The sequence below is a fragment of the Poecilia reticulata genome, linkage group LG19 (genome assembly GCF_000633615.1).
Source record: "Poecilia reticulata strain Guanapo linkage group LG19, Guppy_female_1.0+MT, whole genome shotgun sequence".
NCBI classification, from domain to species: domain Eukaryota; kingdom Metazoa; phylum Chordata; class Actinopteri; order Cyprinodontiformes; family Poeciliidae; genus Poecilia; species Poecilia reticulata.
Genome location: NC_024349.1, coordinates 28,038,806 through 28,045,815, shown reverse-complemented (window position 1 = coordinate 28,045,815; position 7,010 = coordinate 28,038,806). Strand labels below are relative to the sequence as shown.

At 36.9% G+C, this 7,010-nt stretch overlaps 1 protein-coding gene across 1 annotated transcript in view; it reads left to right on the top strand.

Moving 5' to 3' along the window:
- The first annotated feature begins 5,967 nt into the window (after window positions 1-5,967).
- The window catches only part of fasn (fatty acid synthase), a 38,333-nt gene continuing 37,290 nt past the window's right edge, over window positions 5,968-7,010 (top strand). The window contains exon 1 of the mRNA XM_008438171.2: window positions 5,968-6,264. The gene's annotated coding sequence lies outside the window, so the exon portion shown is untranslated. The remainder of the gene's footprint in view (window positions 6,265-7,010) is intronic.

Genomic DNA, 7,010 nt, shown 5'->3' with positions numbered 1-7,010 from the left:
CAGCGTTGTATGCATGCGCGAAATTTCCGTAGGTCCAATAACATGCATGGTGTCTAAGTCATAAGTCAGTGCCTCACCAGCAATGAACCTCACCGCACGTCACTAATAGAAACATAGCTTCAAGTGACTGTGTAAGTTTTGGTAATTTGATTTTCTCATCGGATTCAGAGATAAATAATAATAAGTAAAAAAAAAGAAAAGAAAAAGAATAAAGTATTTATTAAAATAAAAAAAATTTAATTTTAAATTTGAGCCGTTTTTCGATTTGTTGACGAACGACAAGAAAAAGAAAAACTTATATTTATTTATTTATTTATTTATTTATTTTACATATATTAAAGACACAAAATCAAACTTTTGCATATTTCAAGACAGGCACCGCATTCTACGATAATTATATATTCTGACTGTATGAGGCTGTTTCCTTCAAACATCTTGACAGGAACGTCCCATGTGACAGATCTTCTTTGGCGTATCCTGAGAAATTTATCAGGCAGGCTACCACAGAGTGAAGAGAAAGCAACTTTTTGAACAATTTACCCATTGCTGTCTAACAAACCGTCATTTAGAATTAAACATAAATATAAATATTATAAATATAATATACTAAGGGACTGTATGCGTTTGCTGTGAGAATGATAAGTATCCTGACCATCAGCTGTGACTCCAACTTATTACACTAGCTATGCAAAAACACTGATGGCATGCATGTTAATGCAGCTTACTTTAAATATTATTATTTAAAGTTATACTGATTACAAAAGACATCACAAAAAGAAACATTACAGTACAGTGGCAAAATAAGGAGAAGTCATAAACAGTTGTCCAGACCAAAAATAATCTTATGATTTACACATTCCTTAGCCAGCCAAGGTGTGCAGAAAAAAAACAACGCCTCCTAGAGTCGAAATATATGATGGTCGTAAGGGTTCTTACCTTTAGAATTATGCAAATGTGAATCATTTATTTCGTTTCTCTGAGTGACAATGTTTTTTGTTGTTCAAACTTGAAAATAAAATTAATCCAAATGTAACATTAACATGTAAAATTAAACTACAAAATACATTGATTACAAAATACATCTATAACAGAAATGTAAACAAATATTGGGAAGAAGAACATTCACGACTCTGGGTATAAATTTGGGGTGATGCTGGAGTGTGTGGCATATGGTTTCATTCATATTTTCAGCCTGCATAACCCGGGGGAAGAAGCTCCTGGGTCATACATGGTAAATCTGACCATGTGAGACTTCAATGACCTCAAGAAAGACCAGTGAAGAACTTACTGTCTTGCTGCTGAAATGTGTTATACTAATAAGCTTGATTGGCTGATATGAATGAAAGTATCCAACTAAAACATACTCACACACCAGGGTCATGACAAACACAAACAAAGAACAGATAAATCCTAAAACCTGTTGACGTGAACTTCTCAGTTTCAATTCAATTCAAAAATACTTTATTAATCCCAATGGGAAATTAAATGTTCTTGTAAGATAATTAATTCTTCAAAGAGTTATTTCATAGCTAAAATTTGCTTTGCGTGGCATAAGATAAAATCACAACCAAAATTCAAAAAGGAACTCAAGAGGAGTAAAGTAAAGGTTTCATAGTTTAAACAAAATATCTGGACAAGGAGAACAGGGCATGGCACACTGGCAGAATAACAGGAGGAACCAGTAACGAACAATGAAAATCGGGGAGCTTATATAATAGGTTGAGTAGAGAATGGCTTTGAATGCAGGTGAGTTAATCAGGGGAATGTGGAACGGCCAGGAGAGGAGAATGATGAGCAGCAGAGGGAAACAAACTAGAAACAAAGGGAATCATAAACCGGGGGGAAATATACAAACACTGACCTGAAACATGGAAGTCCAGCTCCAAGCCACATGTTAGAGGTTTAGACTAGTTATTTCTCTACAGCTTCTCAGGAACACATCCAGTGTTCTAGTGTAGGGATGGGGGGAGTCTGACTTAAATTAGTCCATTAATATGAAGGAACAGATAATAATAAAATAGTTACATGAAAAAGAGGACCAAAAACTAAAATGTTACTACCAAATTATCTTATATATATATATGCATCACAAAGGTGTCTGTATTGTGCCTCCTGTAAGCACAATACAAAACATGACTCGTGAAGCAAACCTATTAAATAGTATTTTAAAGTGTAAGAAAGAAAGCAAATGTGAAGATTTGCAAGGTAGTAAGGAGGAGGACTGTGCATTCTATGACTTTGTATTTTTGTGTTTTTATGAACTGCACATTGAACTGCCTTGTTGATGAAATGTGCTATACAAATAAACTTGAACTTGAGGAAAAGAGGACAGAGGGAAGAAGAATTGGGAAGCTGATCAATACTGACAATTAGACATGTTCTCCATGTAGAAGTTATGTTAAGATCATATTATCTTAATCTTCTACAATGGTAATTAAATGCAGGAGAAAGATTGATCAACTGAGTGTTGATTTATGTCTCCTGACCAGTAGTGGCAAAGGGACTATCAGTCATTAGGAAAGAGGTGGTTTTACCACAGGCAGATCATCAGTCTGATACAGGGTCAGCATGAGACAGTCATGCACTCTCATACTCACTTCACAGGTGGGCTTGAACCAACTGACTCTGGACTGTTGCTCCATGTAATACTTGGTAAACAGACAGAGATATCACAATATGATGAAACAGGGTGAGCAGATACTGCAGCAATTTAAAGGTGTTCAACAGAAAAGCCTCCTCGTTAAGTTGTGATCTGTACAATAACAATTTTAAACATTGTCAGACGTTACTCCTGTCCAGAGCCGATTGTATTGGAAGGCTTGTTTATGACCCTTTCACCTTTAAATTTGTTTTAAAAAAATGTCTCAGTTGAGCCCGCACTCAGTTTCTTTGTCACATCCTCTTTGTCAGTGGTAAATAGCTTCTCTTGATATTGACAAGTGTTTGGTGTACATTGGATAATATGAAGAGACAATACAGAATATCTTCCTTCAACAAACAGGGACCTCACTAAATCTACAATGAGTTACTTAGACTGCAATATGTCTTAAAGACAAAAGCCCTGATGACGTCTTCAAAAATGAAGGTCTTTGTCTACATGTGCATTTGCAAAGTACAATCAGGCATTTTATGTTTCTTTTAGAAGTAATGTTTTTGTCCTTAGTGGCCTTTCAGCCCATGTCATTACAAGAGGACTTTTATTATGGACAATGAGGCTGTCTTGTTGGCTTTAGCCAAAATCCTCATAAGGTCTTGTTTTTGTTCTGATGTCAATTTGAAAAATTTGGACCAAAACATGTTACTCTCGAGGACACAGAACTCATCTCCTTCCTGAGGTATGATGGTTGAACATTACCATCATATCTATACTTGTAAATAATTGTTTGAGCAGATGAAGATGTCAAATTCAAGCGTCTGCAAATTCCTTGCAATGATGATTCCATATGCAAACTTCAGATTTTCAAGACATTAATAAATAAACTACTGACATATTCTTTGTCTTAGTATTGTGGAATTTAGCAAGTACAAATATAACTGATACAATATTCTAACTTATCTAAAACAAGCAAAGTTTGGTCAGACTTAACATCAGTGACAAAAAAGGTCTTTGTGTCTTTTTTTCAGTATGTAAACTTCTAGCTTCAACTATATATTTCTTGGAGACTAAGTCATGTTTGGGGGAATAAACTACTTCACTATTTTCACCATCCTCTAGCTCAGTTTCCATGGTCACGGTAACCCAGCTGCTAAAGGAGGCTCTGTCACATCAAAACTAAGAACATCATGTTCCATGTGTTTAATTTCTTGTATTTTTATCTTGATTTTGAAAATAGCCTTTTGATTAATTGGTGAATTTTCATCAATGCTACTAATATGCAAAATTCTTGTCAAATAAACTATGATGTCACTCAGTTCACAGATAACAACTGGGACTGTGTATCTCCAACAAGCATCCTGCAGCTTACAATGAAGCTCACAGCTCAGTTTTTAAACATCCCTCTATAACTGAATAGAGTTGGTTGGCAGAAACACAACCAATAATACATCTCAGCAGGAAGAATTTATGCTCCATCAAACTAGCCTCAAACCCCCCTCAAGGGTGTTCAGTCCTTTGTTCGTTACTCTGCTGATAGATGACTAGACTGCAATATTTAGTTCAAATTAGCTCATATTGGGGGGTCGGTTTGTGGTGCAGCAGTACTGCAGCAGCCCTTTATTTGGACCAGGGTTCCTGACTGAGACAATTTCTGCATATCTTCTCTCTTTCTCTCTGTACCCATACTCTGTTGGATCTACAGCAAATAAAGGCCACTAATGCCAGAAAAAAAAGTTAATTAGGATAATTTAAGATTGAACAATGAAAATGAAATAATTAAAGGGGCAGTAATAGGTATTTTCTGGACATAGTCCCATTTTATAGCACAATGCTATGATACTTTCAGTTGTAATAAAAATACTGATCTTGCAATTTGACTTTTTGAAATAGGCCTCTGTTTCTTTAAAAAGCTTCTGCTCTACTAAATAAATCCCTTCAGAACATCATCCAAATAATGCATCTCATTATACCATTAACTACAATTCTTCGGAGCGTTGAACTGAGAAGTAGTTTGTTTGATGACCTCAGCAGCAGTTAGCCAGGTATTTACTAACTGCTGCTGCTGCTAGTCTGGAGGAGCTGAGAAGGGGACGTGTCTCTTCTGTGAGATGGAAACTCTGCTTGAGACTGCAGCTCCAAGGAGGAGCTTTGTGAAAACAGGAAACGCTTTGTATAAGTAATTATTTAGGCACCCCTGAATGGTTGCCATGAGAGATTCATGGAATTCACAAACATGTGCGAAAGAATCAAAGCAACGTTCCAGATATGTTTATGATGAGGGAATAACATTGTAACACAATACAAAAGTTAAAAAAAAGTTGACTTAACATAAACTACCCTCTTCCCATTAGTTAAGTTAGACATTAGATGTGGGGATGACAATCTGTTTTAATACCTTTAAAGCTAAACCCTTCAAGGAAATATTGTACATGCTGTCAAGTACACCAGTGGCTGTCCTGTGGAGAGGGTAATTGGCACTGGAGTTTTTACATCCTTTAAACTCTTTTATGGGAAGAAAAGCCCTACTGCATTCTGATGAGTCCTTATACTGAAACTGCATTGTGGCTTTACAGGATAGCTGGAAGTCAACAGTCTCTTTCTTATGAACCTCTTTCAAAAAGCAATAATATTTTCTCAGAGTAGTAAAAAGAAAATCAGAACAAGACTATGTTGGTATAATTTTAATTTAATTTCCATGAACTTACGCTGATTTTAAACGTAGCATACAACCTGTTCCTGAAATAACATGACCTGTGTCGCTATCTGTTTGTTTTACTATCTATTTAGCAAGATAGAGTTTGCCTTTGTTATCTCTGTATTACCACAGTAGCCGGGTTAAGTGGGTTCTTGGTGAAGCCTGGCCGAAATGATGAACTCCAGTAACCCAAATAGATCACGCGAGAGCTGCAGGTGACGTCAACATTTGGCCCTGCCTTGTAATCACCTTATCTCCGAAAGTCACACACCTCTCTATGGTGATTGGATAAACCCTCACACCTCCGCTGCGTGATTGGTCAAGTCAGACGTCATGTAGAATAGTTCATTGTTGACATCAACGTGTGAAAAATACCGGTCTCGTGGAGTCGTTTGTACTTATGCATCATTTAATTTTAAGATCGTAAATGAGAGATAATAAATTGCTTGGCGTTAAACCAGTGCTTTTTTATGTGAAGTCTTGATGGTTTAAAATCAGTTTTTCTTGAATCACTTGACCAAATCTAGGATAATTATTTGAACAATTATTCAAAAAGTAGAAAGTCGGTTTGTTTGTTTTCGTTAAGCCAAAACGTTGCTTATAGTGTCGTAATATTTTCGGGCAGTTGGAGCAAAGTGACTCGGGGCAAGTAAGAGGAGTCTGACCTGGAGTAACCCCCCTGCTAACATCTTTTTTCCTGATACGTAGGAGGCCAACGAATTACTCCCATCACTGGCTGGATCCAGAAGCTCTGCCTCTTCTCTCATTGGACTGTACCGTCAAGCGGCTGTCAGCCCATGTGGCGTGGCCAGGCATAATACAGCACATTTATATTCATCAGAGAGAGAGAGAAAAAAAGGGAAAGAAGCACGGGGGCTGAACATTGAGGAGAGGAGCCGGTTACCGACGAGACCTAGCTGAACTGCCTTCCGAACGAATTCAGCACTGGGACCCGAAGAAGAGTCTGAGACAGGTGAGCTCTCTGCTTTTCCAAAGGGCATAGGCTCTAATTCTCTCATGTTGCTGCGTCACTTTTTAAAAAAGCTTGGAATGCAAGTAATTAGAATTGATAAACATAAAATTTAGCTTAGAATTTGAAAAGTTTGACGATCGATTGGTGCTTGTTTTTCTTATAACTAACCACAAGAGAGAATGTGTTGGGCATCACTCAGTGACTCCAGTTCTAAATACCTCCATCTAAACGTTCCAGTCGCTTGACCAACCGGTCTGTTGTTTCAGGATCAGGTCTGGCTGATCAGGTTCCTGGAAGAAGTGACTGCACTATTAAAGATTCCCTGTATCATCTTAAACATGGATGGCACACTGGCTTTCTAGGCACTAAGCCTAGCACTTTAATTATTGGGTCAAAGAAATATTTGTCTATGATTGTTGGACCTTTTTATTAATTAAAAATAAGTTAATGTTTTTATTGCTTTTGCTCTGCAAATGGTGATAATTTATCTAATGAGGCCTGTTAGTTCAGTTTATTCATATAGTGCTAATTCACAATAAAGAAATGGATCCAAATTACACTACATACTTTAAACACAACTGATTCAAGAAAGCTTTTTTCTATTAAACAGCTTTATATTTTTTGCTCTAAATATTTTTGTTATACCAGTCATGATGAACAGAATACTGTTCATCATGGCAGTGTGTGTGTGTGTGTGTGTGTGTGTGTGTGTGTGTGTGTGTGTGTGTGTGTGTGTGTGTGCGTGT